A 17,932-nucleotide genomic window follows, 5' to 3' on the forward strand; every position below is an offset into this window, starting at 1 on the left:
CTGAACTCACCAACCTGGGGATGGCACCACCCACAATGGGCTCAACACTCTCTTATCAATCACCGAATAAGAAAATGCTCTACACCTGAGTCTTATGGAGGCATTTTCTCAACTGAGGTTCCCTCCTTTCAGATAACTCCAGTTTGCTCGTTGAGACTAGCCAGCCCAGAAGCACACACCTACTTATGATGTTATTGTGCCAAAACCATCAAACCAGAACCCAAGAGCTACACAGTTATGGGTTTTGAGAATCTAGAGGACTGGAAGGACAAGTGAAACCACAGGCATGACTTGGCAGGCTCCGGGATGCATGAGTGATGGGACAGAACAAACGGCCTTTCGCCCCGTGAAAACGGAAGATCAGAGTGAGAAGGTGGCAGCGCATTAGCGCAGTGGGTGACACAGCCACCATGTGTGCGGCCCTGGGTTGAATCTCATGAGCAAGTCATCTACAAATGAAAGGGTTACAGGATGGAGAGAGCCTGGACCTTAGGAGAACCCAGATAACAGCAGGAGAAGGTAAAGTATCGATAAAGTACTGCCAGGCTAAACACATGTCCTCTCTCTAATGTATGTACTGGGTCTTGATATAATCAACTATATCCATAGACTATTCTAGGATTTATAATATTTTATTCTTTGAGAATTTTATCCATACATACAATACATTTTCATCCTATCCACCCACCATTTTCTCCTTCCGACACCGCTGCACCTTTCAGCCAGTCAGTTCCTCCTAACATCATGTCTTCTTTGTTGCTGTCTCCTCCTCCTCCTCCTCCTCCTCCTCCTCCTCCTCCTCCTCCTCCTCCTCTTCTTCTTCTTCTTCTTCTTCTTCTTCTTTTTAATCCTGCTGGGTCCAATTAATGCTCTCCATGTGAGCATGCCTGTGGGCTATCCAACAGTGCTCAGACTACCAAGGGAACTGACGCTCCTCTCTCAGGAGCCATCGACTGCTAATAGCTCCTCCAGGTGTTCCACATTGGATTTTTTACTTGTTCCATCTTGTGCTGGTTGCCTAAACTTATTTTTAAACAGCTTATTCTGGAGGGCCAGTGGGTATGGGTTCAGCCAAACCAGCACCAGCTGTGTGTTTAAATGGTTTAATATGGACTCTTGAACTTGGGGGATCCTTTTGCCATTCTCTGAAATGGGAGATTTTCTGATAAAGAATGATCAAGGACATTGATATTGCAGGGAATTTGCCACAGTGGAGATTTCCTGGGTAGGTCTGGTGCTAGGTGGGGCTGGTAGGATACTGGGTGGGGGGAAATAGTTTGAGGGGAGCTTTATCTGTGTATGCATCTGCGAAGTGATGGTAGCAGTTCTGGGAACAAGGCAGAGAGCCATCATTCAGGTCCATCACCAACAACATTTCCAGGGTTCCCAAACCCCAGAACAACCATATGTGAAAGATCTTAATTGCATTTTGTGACATTCTCAGGAAGTCCTGTTGATTAAGATACGAAGGCAGAGGAAAATCTGAAGCCAGGTCTCTGTCTAATGGGGAGTAACAGAAAGAAGTAAGGAAATACAGTGTATTGCCAAGAATTAAAATTCCTCAGGTGTGGTTGTGCAGCTTAAAATAAGGATGTATTAAGAGAAGAAAGAACATGGAAGGCCACGGCATAGACATGCTTAAAGCAACTTTCAGCTTTGCTTCTGTTTTCTTTTCATGTTATAATCATCAGTCATATAAACTGTTATAGTTTGAAGTCAAATTTCCAAGATGTTTGCTCAACAATATTCATTTCAATGTTTGCAATGTAAAATTAGAATTAAAATCCTGAGCATGGATTTAACTTAATAAGAAAGTGAGAGAAGAGAGACGCTAAAGAGCAGGAAGAGCAGGAGAGCACACAGGAGTCTTCTTGTGTTGTTTTTCCAGGTCTTAAGAAAATGAAAAGAGACTTAAAAGACTGAGAATGGATAAGAGAGGACATCAGTAAGACAGAGGCACTTTTTACAAAGGAGACTGATGAAGAGATGACATGAAGAGTAACAGAGTCTAAGCTGTGACCTTGGCCAGTAGTACATTGACCAATACCTCTTCAGCAGCAAGGAAAAAGTTGGCCCTTAACTGCCTCAACAGCAATAGAAAGCAAAGCAACCACTGATTGTCTCAACAGCAACAGGGAGCAACATGACCATTGTCAACCTCAGTAGCCTGATTTTAAGCAAACTACACGGAGAGTCCTTAGGACCTCCAACTGTGCTCTTAAAATCACCAGAATACCTAACAGTAGTGACTAGAACTCTTTCACTCTCAATAGTATATAGAATATTTACCCTGAGTCAGAGAAGCATGGCAGACACAATTTCAGGCTCAGTAGACTTAGCCCAGTGGTTAGACAGATCTGGAAAGGTCTGTTGGAAATTAGCTCCATAATCTGACCCAAGTATGTTAATCTTGCTGATTCTCAGCTCTTATGTGCAGAAAGAAGTGTTATAATTGTGTTTTCTGATGACTATAGAAGACACCGGAGAAGACAATAACGTTGTGTGCTCTGTGAAGCTTCTCCCACATAGAGGTAGGTCTTTGCTGCATGAGAAGGACTGCACCTTGAAACAGGCACTGTGTCCAACATCTGTTGTTCCTATAGTGATGTAAGCATACACCCACTTCGGGTAGCTCAGAATAGCAGGCATATGTGCTTGTGTGTTGGCTGGGCTGGGCTCTACATAGACACTCACAGCTGGAACACTGAATGTAGCTCCAACTTCCAATGTCCAAAGAAGCTCAACTTCATATCCATTCATTCTTCTGGACCAAGGATGGCTGGGCCTGGTTTAACCAAGTATACCAGAGGCAGAACCACCCAAAGCTGAGGTCTGAACAGAAAACAGTGGCCTCATTCTATTGCACAGTGAAATCTCCTGGCTGAAGACAGTCTATGTGTGAGGGAAGAGCTCCATGTTGGGTAGAAATTCCAGAGTTACATGATACAAGTGGATAGAGTGGTCCAGAGAATCAAGAACCACTGTGCAATAACTTTGAATTAGGAGTAGGATTATCTCATTTACTCAACAAATTTAAATGTCTGTCATGTCTGTGGAACAGGAGCTAAGGCACACCACAAGCACGATCTCTGGCTGCAGCGAGCTGAGACTCTCCTGACAGTCCAACTATGTGAAGGTGTGTGTGTGTGTGTGTGTGTGTGTGTGTGTGTGTGTGTGTGTGTTGTGAAGTGTTTAGGGCCAGCCTTAGTGGGAGCTGGTGCCCAGTGCTTCCTCTGTGAGATGACACTTAAGAGGGCACAATGTACAGCTGATACTAAGGACAGAGGCAGGGTGGTATGAGGGTATGTCAAGGCAGCTGATGGTGTCTGTGGCTTCATTACCTATGGGCTAGCATTCATAGTAAGGTGGGGCTTCTCTGGATTCTATGTCCTCCCTCTGGGAATGATGAACAGTTAGACTCAGGTGAACTTCAGGGAACCCATGATCCTCTCTCTCTCAGATCCAGACTCTATGGCATGGCTGTCCCACAACCCAGACAGGGTCCAGTCCAGGTCATGCTCAACTTTCTCAACACGGATGAGGTCCTGGGACTCAGGGCCAAGACCAGCTTGAGATAAGTGGCCTTTCCTTGCTGTATCACACCATAGTAACTTGGGTTTTCTGAGCCTAGTGCCAATCTGCAGAGATGTATGCTATTGTTCCTTGGCATGACTGAGTGAGAAAGAAAAACGCAAGCTCATCACATCTTAGTCCACAACTGTAAGAGATACTTTTCTTCAGGGGCATACCTGAGCTGGATTCTACCACACCAGAGAAGGGCTAGTACAATACGATTCCTTCTCTCTGGGGTCCTAGAGACTCAGTGGCCCTGGCCCCAAATCCTGAAGAAAGCAACAATTCATGAGGAGGGCTGTGTGGATCTCAGCATCTCCCATCCCAGCCATTTCTTGCTGCATCGTCATAAGTAAAGCATGTGACAGTGACAGTTCCATCCCTAGTACTTCCTTGGTTCACAGGCACGTCAGCCTCAACAGCAACAATCTCTAGAGTCTGTCTCTCACTCTCTGCATCCTCTTCCCTCTCAGCATCATTCTGGATTGATCAGCAGTGCTTAGGTATTTTCCAGAGAAGAGGAGGAGAGGCACACTCATCAAGACTGGATGTCGTACAGATGCAGCATCTGTCTCTCTGGACCATCATCACTGCAGTGGCATCAGATTCGGTGCTGGCATCCTTAATTAGAAAGTAGTTCACATCTGCAAAGACTGAAGGTCCATGGTCTGGCTTCCTGGGGATGACTGGCTCTCAAGGGCTGAAGTCTTGGAGTCCTCAGTTAGGGTAGGAAGGTGAGGGGAGAAGGATTTCATGCCTTTGGAATGTTCCCTTTCATATCCTTCTGTTACCCACTATGGACTGCTCCTCCCGGGCAGAGTACCACTGCATAGGATTCCTCATGGGGGTGCCTCATACCTTTACCTTCCTAGATAATCTTAAATCTTGGAATTCTCATCCAGTGCTTCACCTCATTCTCAAAATATCTCCCTATGATGCATCTCTCCTGGGGTCAATTACAGAAAACTCTCTCACAGCCTTGCTGTGTAGGAGGCTGGGAGCTTCTGGAAAGCAAGTAGACAAGGGGAGGAGGGAGTGGACTCAGGTTTTGGGTGCAGACGTCCCACTGTGCCTAGCCATTAGCATACGTCAAAGAAGAGTATGACTCCCCAAGCCTCACCTTTCACTTTCTGCAAGACATTGTGCTTACTTTAGCAACAGTAATTTTAAAATGAATTATAGTGATTTTAAAAAGGGAGGCAAGATGTGTTCCAGATACCATAAAGCCAAGCACAGCCTTCACTAAAGATCTATGCCACCAGAATGCTTTAAAGAGTTCTTTGAGAACAAGGAAAGTAACAGGAGATTGGAAAGAAAAATCTATACAAATAAGTGGAGAGAAGGGAGGGGGTAGGGAGGAAAGAAGGGTAGGACTGGGAAGAGAGGAGACAGGGGCTACGATCGAGATGTAAAGTGAATAAATAAATTAATTAATTAAAAAAGAAGTGGAGACAAGGCAGAAACGGAACCACACATTGTATTAACAATTTCCTTTCTACAACATCAGCATTTTACCATGTAAACTAGAGGACCTCAATCTATGGGTAACAGCACCTTTAGGGAATGAACGACTGGGTCATATATCAAATATCCTACATGTCAGATATTTACATTAATATTTATAACAGTAGCAAAATTACAGTTGTGAAGTAGCAACTAAATGATTTTATGGTTATGGGTCACCACAATATGAGAAGCTCTATTAAAGGGTCTCAGCATTAGGAAGGCATTCAAACTTCACAGCATCTGCAACTGAAGTCTTAACAGCACAGGCAGGAGAGACAAGTACCTGCCTGCCTTAATTTAAGATTTGCTTGCACAGGGCATGTCTAGCCTGGTCATCAGGACATTGGTGGGTTAATGGTATGAACCATAAACCTAAAGCAACTGCTGACCTGATAACTCAGTTACCGGTGGCAAATTGGTAACATGGGGACTCACTCACCCGAACTCACAACTTATATCCTTAATAAGTAGAAAATAATTTTAAAATATGCAAGAATGAGGAAATAGGAAAATTTAAACTGGAGGGAAGCATGATAAACTCATCATTGCGATGTTAAAAGTCACCTTAATTCTGACAGTAGTTAGTGGAAACTTCACATTGAAAGGCACCAGTCTGGGCTGGGAAGATGACCCCTTGGGTTGAAGCATTTGTGATGAAAATGCAAGGCCCTGAGCTCTCATTCCTACAGCTCACCTAAAGCCAGATGTGGGAACTCCCAGTGCTCCTAAGGTGAGGTGGGAGGTACAGATGCGAGAGTCTCCAGAAGCCCATGGGCCAGCTGGCCTGATGCATGGAATGGTAAACACAAGACCTTCTTTCAAAAAAAAAAAGCTGAAGGTGAAGACTAACTAAGGTTGTCTTCTGGCCACCACACATGCATTGTGACATGTACATACTGTACACACTGTACACACACACACACACACACACACTCAAATAAATACAAATCAAAGGCACATTTCATCACACTCATATATAAATGATTCAAAACATGCTGGTTGCAAGGCACATATTTTAAATATCTTTACATTTAAACATAATTTAAAGGGAAAGGAGAAATACAACATATCCTGCCTTCATATGTCAGGTTGGGTAGCCATAACAGAATATAGTCTGAGCTGCTAACATAACACTTAATTCTCACTGTGTCAGGGTGCTGGGTGATCTGACTTCAGGAGACAGCTCCTTCTTGCCTTTCTTCCTGTGTCCTCACATGGTCTTCCTGCTCACATGGATCTCCTTCTCATAGAGCCACTCACTGGTCTAGTGGGACTACCACCCACCCTTATGTCACCACTCAACCATTGTCACCTGATGGCCACCCCAGGCACACAGAAGTCTAAGGCTTGAATAAGGGAATTTGAGGTTGGGAGGATAACGCTCAGTCCACAGCATTACATAACACAGGCCATTAGGAAAAGTGAGGGTAGCTTTAGATGAGTTATTTTAGATCAAAGACTGCCTGTCTGCATGAGCTCATCATAGGATTAACCCTTGGATATAGACAGAACCACAGAACCCAGCTCACCTCTCAATAGTGTCACCAGCTGGAGACCAGCCCTGTGACACAGAAGAGTCTGTGGCACATATGTTATATCCAAACTACAAAACTTACGTCAGGTGACTGGTGGTGAATGAATAGACAAACAGCGATAAAGAGATGATAGAGAGATAGGTAGATAAATGATAGACATGTTATAGATGGTGAATGAATAGATAGATGGCATATATAATATATATTAGAAGATAGATAAATAGATTGGTAGATAGATGATAGATGATTTATTAATAGGTAATATAGATAATAGATGATCAATGTTTAGAAACATGATAGATATATAGTTAGGTAGATATTTGATATCTATTGATCAGTAGATACATAAAGACAAATGACAGGTGATTTCATGATCCATTGATTGATGGCTAAATAATTCAGATAGATGATAGATGAAAGATCAATTGATAGACAGATGGTAGGTAGATGATAGTTCGATGGGTGTCCTTCCTGTCCTCACTAGAGGACTTCTGATGATCCTCTCCGTTACTCATTCAGTGACATCTCCCACCCTTCTCTGGGCTGTGCTTGGTGACACAGCACAGAAAGGGAGAGAGAGAGAGAATGAGAGAGAGAGAGAGAGAGAGAGAGAGAGAGAGAGAGAGAGAGACCTGATGCACACTGTCTCAGCCAGGTGAGCAAGGCCATCCTCAGCAGGCACACATCCTGCTGCTTGCATGTACCCTAGAAACAAGGTACTAATACTGTCCTTGTCCCCTCAGTGTTCATTCTAAGCCAGAACCAAAGCCACTGTGTGACCCCTGAAAAGATCCAAATTGAAGGCAGCTGCACGATTTCTGCTGAGCACTCCTCAAGCTGTCAAGGTCACCAAATGGGGAGACAGAAACTGTTGAAACTGGGATTTTTATAGGCAGATGGGATGCAGTGCCATTCCTGGCTGGGATCTGAGACAGGAAAAGGGCATTTGAAAAAGCCTAATGGCCTCCAGAGTATGAGCTGTGGTCATTAATAGCATGTGAACATTGGTTCATTTCTTGTGACAAATACAATCTCATTTTTTTGGAAGGTGTTAACAACAGGGGACTAGAGTATAGGTGTGTGGGAACTTGGTATAATATCTCTGCAACTTTCTGTAAATACAGAATGTTCTAAGATGAAATAAATCTATTTAGGGACATGTTTTTCTGTCTCCAAATGCAAAAAAGCACAGACGTTGTCACTTGCAATTTATAACAAGAAAAGTAAACCAAACATCAGAACATTAACAACTTTCCGTGACCCGTCAGAGGACAAGGTGTTAGGACAAACTGCCACATAGGAGAGACAGATGCATACATGTGTCTCTGCTCAGGTTAGTTCACCTGGTGTAGACCAGGTGCAGCAATGACAAGAATATGTGACCGGCAACCATGATAATTGCTTAAATCCGAATATGGATTGGCCAGGCTGTGCATGAGGTCTTTTGGAATCTTGGGAGGTCTCGATGGTAAAGGGCCAGATATGTGCAGGTCGTCACCATGAATTTCTATGTCAGTCACTTAGAACACTGTCCACAGCAAAGCTTTCAGGTCCCAGCTGCCTGGCTGAAGGGAGGGCAGTTACTCGATCTGGCTTCTTCCGTCTTCCCACCTCTCTCATGCCACTCAAGGAAAGGAAGACAGGAAGGTACATAAAGCAAGGAGGTCTGAGAGGAGGTCAGCACAACCACACACAGAGGGTAAATTCAGCAGTTTCTTATTTATGGGCAGGTGACAGGGGCACCAAAAAGCTTGGATTCACTGGGGACTAGGTTCTTGAGAGTTGCCTGGGAAGGATCTTGTGCTCAAGGCATGATTTGTCTTATAGCCTGACCTGGGTCAGGTATCCTGTGTCATGTGGTTTGCTGGACTAGGGAAAACAGCATTTCCGATTTGTTTCCATTGGTAATGGGAGGGAAGCCTGGGATATTCAGCTGTTCTTTTGCTGATCCCAAAAGGTCACACAGTCCTGTGACAGTCAGTCTTTATTGTCAACTTGAGTGTGTTGAGAAACTCCTAGGTCAGTGAGATGTACAGTGAAAACCCAGCATGTGCCTAGGAGGGTGTTTCCGGGAAAGATTAACTAAGGATGAGAGACCTGTTCTAAACCCAGGTATCATTGTCCAACAGGCTGGGTTCACATAAAAGAGAAGAGAAAAACTGGGCCTGGTGGGAGCAGGTTGTTATTTCAGCAACTCAGGAGGTGAGGGAGGAGGCTCACAAGCTCAGGGCCAACTTGGAAAACTTAATAACACCTTGTCTAGGATGCGAAATCAGAGAACTGGGATATGACTCTGTGGTAGAGTGCTTGCCTATGCATGAAGTTCTAGAGTTTATCCCTAGCACCACAAAAAATAAAACAAAACAAGAACCAATACAACCAAACAGCCAAAATAAAACAAGAGCTCATCGCTAGAAGAAATGAAGTATATAATTCATTTTAAGAAGGTGACCCTAGGAAATGCCAAAGATAAGAGGGGGGCAAACCAGGAAGCAGAGAGAGTAGATGGGTTAGGGCTCCTACAACAATGAACACTGTTTCTACTACTCTTGGCCAGGTTGTAGAAAATACTAGCAATATTTGGCTTTGTGTACAAAGTAAAAAAAAAAAAAAAAAAAAAAAAAAAAAGACAAAGGAAACATTCCCAAAATAAGCCACGGGAGAGAGAGCTGCATTCTCAGAGGAATGTACATAGGAATCATGTTAGCCTTGTTAAAGTTGTGGAGATGGAGGGTGGTGTGCAATATTCAGAGTTGAGAAAAAGAAAACAAAGTGCCCTGACTTCTCTATCAAGTGAAGCCATGCCCCGAGTGAATCAAAATTAAAAACACTCTCAAACAAACAGAGCCTAGAGGTAAAGTTCCAGCCAATTCCATACAGGAAGGCAAGTAACAAGTGCAAGAAACCCAGGTCTGCAGTGTAAGGAAGGCATGGAGAGGGAGAGAGGAGAAGTGATAGTTATTGGTTCTCATTATTAACTCATCTAATGGAAGTTAAAAATAGTTTTCAGGCCACAGAAGGGGTGAGTGGGACCTATGGAGAGCCGACAGGAAGGAGGCCATGTTTGAAGTGTTCGAGGGGAGCACGGGATCATGTGATCACTGCTGTAAAGAGGGTAGTCTCATGGCAAGGTGTTGAGATGAACTTGGGTGATCTGTGAGTGTGTACTACAGACCCTAGGGACTCCATCATGGCTGAGAAGAGTTGAGTGGGCTGTCAGTTCATGCTATGAACTTTAGAGAACCCATTATAGCTGAGAAAAGGGTTGACTGATTTGTTAAGAGGGGAAAGAATACTTCAAAATGCTCCCCCAACCCAGAAAGGCAGACAGAGTTGGAGAGGGGAAAATAGCAATAATATCCAACAGAAAACAATCACAACCATGTCAGCTGTGAATCCAGCCATATAAATGATCATGTTAAAGAGAAATTGCCTGGCATACCAGTTAGAATAAAGGCTGTCAGAGTGAATTGACCTGCGCACTACGTACAAGAAGACAGGCTACAGTGGAAAGGATGGAGAAAAACACACCATAGTAACACTAATAATGAGAAAGCCAAAGCCTTCACATTAGTACTTTTTATAAAAGACTTCAAAGCAAGGAAGGCTATAAGGGATTACAGAGCATCACACAATGACCGAGGGCCCATTGTCTCAAATAACAGTGCTAAGACAATCGCAGGCTGCAGACACTAGGTTGATACCATCGTTAACATCATTAAAGTCAATTGGATTCTATACACCAGCTCCGAATACTTGGAACCTGAAATTAACACGGAGCAGTATCTTCAACAATACTAGACACAGTCGTCTCCTTATCTGAGCTTTTATTCTATGTGGGTTCAGTTATCCAGGGGCAACTGTCATGCAAAATATTAACATCTGTCCTGGCTCTTTTGAGGGAAATTAGCCACATGGATTCCATTACAGTGCGATATGGTGATAGTTGGGCTTCTTATTAGTTGCTGGAGCTCATCTCATCATTATATTGAGCTCCTCTCATCACGCTCAGCTTATAAATTACAATTTCCCCTAAGTGTGCACACACAGGGAAAGCCATATCAGACATAGGGTTTTGAAGTGGTTGAAAATATCAGGCACTCACTAAAGGTCTTCTCTATAGACAGGTAGAATACTATACCCTAAGGTCCCTAAATTCTTAGCTATGTTTAATGGGGTATACAGACTCCAGGGGGTAGCGTATGATAGAACTCCAGTGAAAAATATGAGCAAATGAAGAGGATCTCTGATTTTTTTTTTTTAGATTCTAACAAAGAGACCTGAAAGCTGAGGTAGAAAGCAGAAGTCCAAATGTAGCCAACAAGATGTGAGAGAAAAACTGGCGACTTGTGTTTCCCAATGCCCAGACTGAAGAAGGGGAAGCACCAGAAATCAGGCTCGGGTGGAGCTGCTGTCAGAACAGACAGAGATTCCCAGGGAACAGGACAGACAGCCCAGAAATAGAGCATCACAGAGCTAGTCATCTGGTCCCCGAGAAGAGAACACAGGGTTCAATGAGAAAGGCATAGTCAGTCATCACAGGGAGCCAGGAAAGGTGTAAAAGGAAAAAGAGAATCTTGACAGAAGAGTTAACTAAATATGTACCATCGTTCTAAATGTAAAACCCGAAATTTTAAGCCTTCCAGAAGCAAATGGGAAAATCTAGGGGGCTGGGCTTTCATTGCAGTGCTGAAACGATGAAAGCTAATCTGCAAAGAAACTGGTAACCCGGTCCCTGATTAATTTATTGTTCTGCACAAGATAATGTCAAAGCAATAAAGAGATAAGCCATGGACCAGGCAAAAGTATTTATCATACATGACTCTTAAGGGATTTCTATTCCGAGCAAACAAAGAAAGATTAGAATCCAGTGACAGGAACACAGCGTGGTTAAAAATCAGACAAATCTGAAAAGCTGCTTTGCCAAGAGAAGATATGCGGGTGTCAAACATTGTCTCTCGTTGGACAATTGCAAATTAAGTTAACAGGTGAGCCATAAGCACGCAAGAAGCCCCAGAATGAAACATCAAATGCTGGTGAGAACATGGAGGGGATGTGAGGTGCATAGGCATTCGAGAGACTGATTAGTTTTATTTTGTTAAATACTAGAGAGAACTTTACCGTGCAAGTAAAAAAAAAAACCCCACTTGGAGGGATTTGTACAATGTGCAAACTTCTAAGAGTGTGTATCTGACGTCGTGGTGTGAACATCAAAGGCTAGGAATAGCCAGATGCTCCTGGTAAGACTGGGAGCCCAGGGTGCTGGGGAGTCGGACCGTGGGGCATTGTTAATCAATAAAAGCAAATGAGATGTATAGTTAGGGGAGCAAGTGGACTAATAGAGACTGCACACACCAAAGAGGAAGAGAAGAACTCATGCCCTAAAAGAGAAGAAGGAAGTGAAGAAGGAAAAGATGAGGGGAGAATGAGGAAGAGAAACCAGGCTGAGAAGCCCATTTCTGGCGTGATGCAGATGATAGGAACGTCTGGAAAAGAGAAGAGTGAAAAAGAAATGGTAGGAGGAAATTCATGCCTGGTACTACCGATACTGTCAAAATCCACGCCTAGAGAAGTCATAGGCACAAAGGGAGGGGCCCATTGGTGATATTTTTCTAAATGGTCCTGTTGCCAAACTGCCTTCTAAATATTCATTTCTATATCTGCAGATTTATGGTGCTCCCAACTTTGGTCATAGTACCTTCTGACTGCACTGGCTTAATCAGAGACTGTCCAGAGTGCTGAAAACAAGTGACTGTGAGTGTTCAAACATGGACGGGCATCTTTGGCAATAAAACTCACCAAGGCTCAAGTAGCATCGTAGAAAATGAGGCAGCAAGACTGTAAGAGGCTACCTTTTGGACCCAACATGGCTATGGTTACCTACACAAGCTGAAGCCAGTTAAAAAGTCAAGCATGGAGTGGGGAGGGGCTTCTGAGGCCCCACCCCCTAGGTGAAGAGTCATTGGCAACTGATGGCTGCTGGAGGAGCGGGAGTCACTTTTCTTTAGGTGTGCGGCCACTGGACAGTTGTACAGGCCCCAGTGGATGACCCCATGGCTGTATGCATATAGGCAACACCAAGTGGAGGTAGTTGCTAAATAAGTAATTATAAAAGGTAAAAATATCAGCAACTGCTGGGGCTTGTGGGTAAAGGTGACAGAACAGAAGATGTAAAGTACAGCTGGCCTCACTACTCCGCACAGTTGCTATGTGACACATGCCATGAATTACTTGTAGATGCACACACGGCAGAAGACATAGTCTTTCAGAGGAAGCCATCTTGCACCATCAGGCCCATTGTCTTATGACAGTGGACCTTCAAGAAATCTATTGGGAGGTGAAGAAATCCTGGATGGACTGGGGCTACGACAAGAGGCCCTGACTGTGTCACAGATGTGGTAAGAGCATGGTGGACATTGACCTCAGTGGCCAGGAGCAGGTCAGGGATCAGATTCTCAGGATCTCAGCAGTAAGAGCAAATTACAGTTTCTGTTCCCAAAGGCCAGCTCTTGAGTTGGGACAAAGGTACTCTCCTAGTGTATCATGTGACAGATAAATGGCATGTGGATAGAGGGCATGGGAACACTTGTCCTGGTTTTATGTTTCTGTATCTATAAAACTTTCCTAAAATAAAATCTATTGTATTAAAATGATCCATTTGTGTTGTTCTATAATTTCATATTGCCTATGATGGTTTCATACCTGTACATAATTCATTTTAGTCAGATTCAATCTCTATTGCTCTCTCTGGTCTCCTTCCTCTCCGTTCTTTCTAGTTAGTCCCTTTTCACTTTTATGTCTTTTTGTGACATACTGAGTGTAAGCATTAGCCTACAGCCGCTGTGATGACTTACATGCCCAGGGTTGGGCCCGTCAACATTCCGTCGTGCATGAGTGACAGACTCATAAGTGCCCCACCTAGCCTTAAAGAGATATTGGCAGTTAGTGGTTGCCAGAGGAGGGGGATCCATTTTCCTCAGTGGTGTAGACATTGATGAGTTGCCAATAGTCCAACAAACAGCCATTCATCCTTGTTCATCCTGCTAGCAACTCTAATTAAGCTCAGTGGGTCGCAAAGAAGGAAAAACGCACTTAAAAAGTCCACATCTTTAATTGAAGGTAGCAGGTGGCCCAGCCCACGTATCTACCACAGCACAGTAAGACATCAATGAGCCAAGTTTATAATTCAAGTCAGTCTCAACCAGAAGGCACGGAGTTTGGGTCTGCAGTAGTTACCTTTCTGTTGCTGTGATAAAACTCCATGGCCAGACGCAACGTATGTTCCAGAGGGCTAAGAGTCCATTGTGTTGGTACAGCATGATAGCAAGTGGCAGGCATGACGGTAGGAGAAGAAAGCTAAAATATAACATCTTCAACCATAAATGTAAAATAGAGACTGCCCCCTCCACCCAGAAAGGTGTTTCCTCTAACAAGGATCCATATGCTAACGGTCTCATAACATCAGTAAATCACACCACAGACTGGAGACACAGTGTTCAAACACCCGAGCTTATGGTGAGTACTTCTCATTTATATTACGACTGTGTGTGTGTGTGTGTGTGTGTATGTGTGTGTGCATGTGTATGTGTGCATGTGTGTGTATGTGTGTGTGTGCGTGCATGTGTGTATGTGTGCATGTGTGTATGTGTGCATGTGTATGTGTGCGTGTGTGTGTATGTGTGTGTGCGTGCATGTGTGTGTGTATGTCTGTCTGTCTGTCTGTCTGTCTGTCTGTCTATGAAGTCCATAGGAGAAGGTCAGATGTTCTGCTCTGTCATTCTTCAAATATTCCTCTGAGGCAGACTATTGTTTTTTTTTTTTAAAATATCTGTATTATCAGTGGGCCCGGCTAGCTATCAATTAAGACACCGATACTTGCTATATTTTAAAATAGCCTTAGCTAACCCAGGCCAGGGCAGACAATAATCTGCTAAACTACTTCCCATAGTGGGACAGGCATGGGATCCCTGCCTCAATCCCATGCCATCTGCTCCTAATAACTTCTAGCAAGCTACTTCCCATCCATAATCCCAAATACCTGTTAATGTTCTTCATCTGGGCTGGATAATCGATCCACACTGGCCATGCGCTTCTCTTCCATCTAACCCATGGCGGCCTTCTTCTCTCTCTTCTCAGTACCCGCTCCTCGTCTTCTTTCTTCTTCCCAGGATTCCCCCCTCTCCTTCTAAACTGGGCAATCTTAGCCACATCTCTAGCTCCTTTGCCCTGCCCAGGTGGGATGGCTTTTTATTAATTAAAAGGTGCATCACAGAGACAGCAAGCAGTAATTAGTATCAAAATACATTAGACCATCCCCCAACATCAGAACCTGGAGCTGGGCTTGCTAGTCAGCATGCGCCACAGGTGGTCCCATCCCCACCCCTTAAAGCACTGGCATTACAGGCATCAGTGGCCACGCCTGACTTTTTCAGTCATGTCCCTGTGCTTGTACACCAAATGTGTGTAAATGCGCTTGCCCGTTGAGCCTGAGCCTGGCTTTTCCTTGTTATTAACATGCGCTCTGGGGGATTGAACTCAAGTCCTTAGTCTTGCAAATGTATCTCCCCGCACTAGGACTTGTGGCTTTCCTTGGTGGGTGTCACAGCCCTCTCTCACTTCCTGACCGCTCCCTTGCTTGCTTCTGATTGCACAAATCTTGTGCCTTTCTGACGTGGCACCCACTGTGTGCAGACATTGCTGCTGTAGTGGGGTTGGGTCGGGTCGGCTTCCAAGGACAGTCTTCACAGGGAAGGAAGCCTGCTCCTGTTTCTTCTTTTACGGTGACTCATCCTCATTAGGCCTAATTACTGCAATTAGGGCTCTGTGACACACGGTAAGTGATTTTAATATCCTGAAATATTTTCTAAAATGACTGTTTCTACAACAATGGAAATGCCACATTGTCCCGGAGACTAATTTGGGGAACGTTGGAACTATGCTCTATTCATGGGGTTCATTCTTTTTAAACTTCCGGTGGCCCCTCCTTTCATTACTGTAACCTTCTCTAGGGCATGGGCCTTCAAGGCTGAGTTGTGTAGACATGTGGCCGACTTTTCCACAGCCCTGTCTGCCTGCACAAAAGAGCACGAGGCTCCTCAGCCTCTGGGGACCCTCTCCCCTTCCTGTTCCTGCTAGCTCCCAAGATGTGTATCACCTCAATGTAATTCTGGCTCCTCGGGAGTCTCCAGGACAAGAAACCCTTCCCAATTTCCCATCACACCATCCTTCATGTCCCTCATAGCCGACCCCTCCTGTCAGGAGCCAGTGAAGGCTTGTCTACACATCTAAGACCACAGATGGAACCAGATCCTGGACAAGCAGGCAACTTCCTTGACTGTGCCACGCAGACCTCAGGGGTGTTGGCCTTTTCTCAGTGAGCTGCTGAAGGGTCCCTACCCATAGGAGCATCCAGCTCCTTCAAGCCTTCTTAATTCTGAGAGGAAAAGACATTTGTGGTGAGCAAGTGAGAAAGGGCAGAGGCTAGGAAAAAAACCACAACTCCACCCGCCCCAGACACACAGGATGCATGCCCAAGTTTAAAAAGGATTCTGGGCCATGTGTTCCATTAGGGAAACAACCACATAAGCTTGCAGGCATCTCCAGGTCAGCAGCCGGTCTCCAGGGCACGATCACGTGGTTCCCCAGAGGATTGTGGCTTTCTCCCCTTTGGCCAATGCTAAAGCAATTGCCAGGGCTGGGCAGTGTTCTGAGCATTTGGGTCTGATTGAATCTTGGGCCCTGCTGTAATGAGAAGTTACTCACAAAACAGAAGAGGGCTTTGGAAGCACAGGGAGGCTAACTGCTTAGCCCCAGGCCACAGAGCTTTCCAGGAGCAGATTGGGATGGCTGGCTGCAGAGCCAAGTGACTTGGACCCCTTCATACTCTGCCTCCGTGGCTGGATTCTTATATTCCTGTTGAGGCCTTGGGCTCCATAGCTGTTCTAGCTGAAGGCAGCACAGCAGGAAACCGAAGTGAGCTCTTCCTGGGAGAGACTTTTCATAATTCCTATATGAGAAAGCTGTGCATCAGAGGTGTTGGTGTTTTCTAAGCTACACCCTCCCTCATGGTCGTGGCTCCCAAAGTTTTGAGGCAGGCCCAACCTCACTTTCTCAAGTGGTGACCATCCCACTTCTTGTCTGACATATCAGATCTGCAACTTTCATCTGTCTGCCTGGCATGGCATAGAAACTTTCTCTTTGTTTCACCCTGTGAGAGCTGACCCACTGCCTGTGTGGAATATAAAGACAGTCTCTGACCTGAGGCTACTGAGGCCAAGGTTTGGGCATGTTCCCTTGGATGAGGGCATCCACAGGACCAGAGGGAGCTGGAGGTCACCTCACTGGAAGCTGGGATCTAGAAGTCCCTCTATAGGACAGAATCCATCACCTCCATGCAAAGGGGAGTAGGACAGGAGGAAATATGGGCTGGAAAGTCAAACTGCAGGAAAAGTGGCATTAAGGTGGCAGAGCCTAGACTCCTGCATCGATATTAAAGGGAGCTCCCTGGCCATCTAAGTAAAAGAAGAAACAAGATGAGACATGGCAGGCTGTCCTTATCATCAGAAACACTGAGCCTAATTCTGTTTCTATTCTTGCCCTCACTGGTTCCCCAGAGGAATGTGATGCCACTGAAGAACAGAGGAGGAAGTTTATTTGGGCCAGCTCTGCTGGGTGTCTGAACATTGCTTGAGAAAGCATCTGGGATATATGCGGTAAGCACAGGGAAACAGGCATAGGGGGACAGCCTGGGGCCAAGGCTGCCTTTTGCTAGTTTGATTTCTCCTTTAATATTAAGTCGCTTTGATGAAATTACAGTGTCTCCTTGAGCCCTGGCATTTCTAAAAGAATAGACTAAGGATCTCCGCCTCAAAGGTTGCTTTATTTAATGAATTATTATATCTGAAAGTGCTTCTTAAGTTGTCAAGCATTAGAAAAATGAGGGTAAGAACAATTATATTATTTTTCTCGTCGAAGCTGGGTATGCGCATGAGGTGAGGGTTTGAAGGAGAGAGCATCAGGGATGGTGAAGACCCACCCAAGGAGCACTGCAGGATTGGCTGGACACCACAGTTTCATAAAATATTCTTCCTGATGCCCAAGGGGTGCCTCACTTCCCCCGATCCCCAAAGAGGAGAGTCGGGGGTAGGAAAAGAGCCTGGCAGGGACCCTGGGCAGTCTGCTGCTGCAGAACTGGTGAGAAACTTGTCAGATTCCAGGTGGAGCCACACATGTGTCAAAAATCCAAAGACTAGGGGGGATGGATGAAGCCAGGCGCCTCACACACGTGCCTGGTAATAAGAGCCTTCAGAGCAAACTCT

General features: G+C 44.9%; 1 long non-coding RNA gene across 1 annotated transcript in view; it reads left to right on the forward strand.

The window, feature by feature from the left end:
- LOC311578327 overlaps positions 1-13,166 on the forward strand; it is a 45,899-nt gene extending 32,733 nt beyond the window's left edge. Inside the window, exon 3 of the long non-coding RNA XR_014772837.1 lies at positions 12,281-13,166. This is a non-coding gene — a long non-coding RNA (uncharacterized lncRNA). The remainder of the gene's footprint in view (positions 1-12,280) is intronic.
- The last annotated feature ends 4,766 nt before the right edge of the window (positions 13,167-17,932 follow it).

The sequence above is a fragment of the Acomys minous genome (assembly GCF_964271855.1).
Source record: "Acomys minous genome assembly, chromosome: 12".
NCBI lineage: Eukaryota > Metazoa > Chordata > Mammalia > Rodentia > Muridae > Acomys > Acomys minous.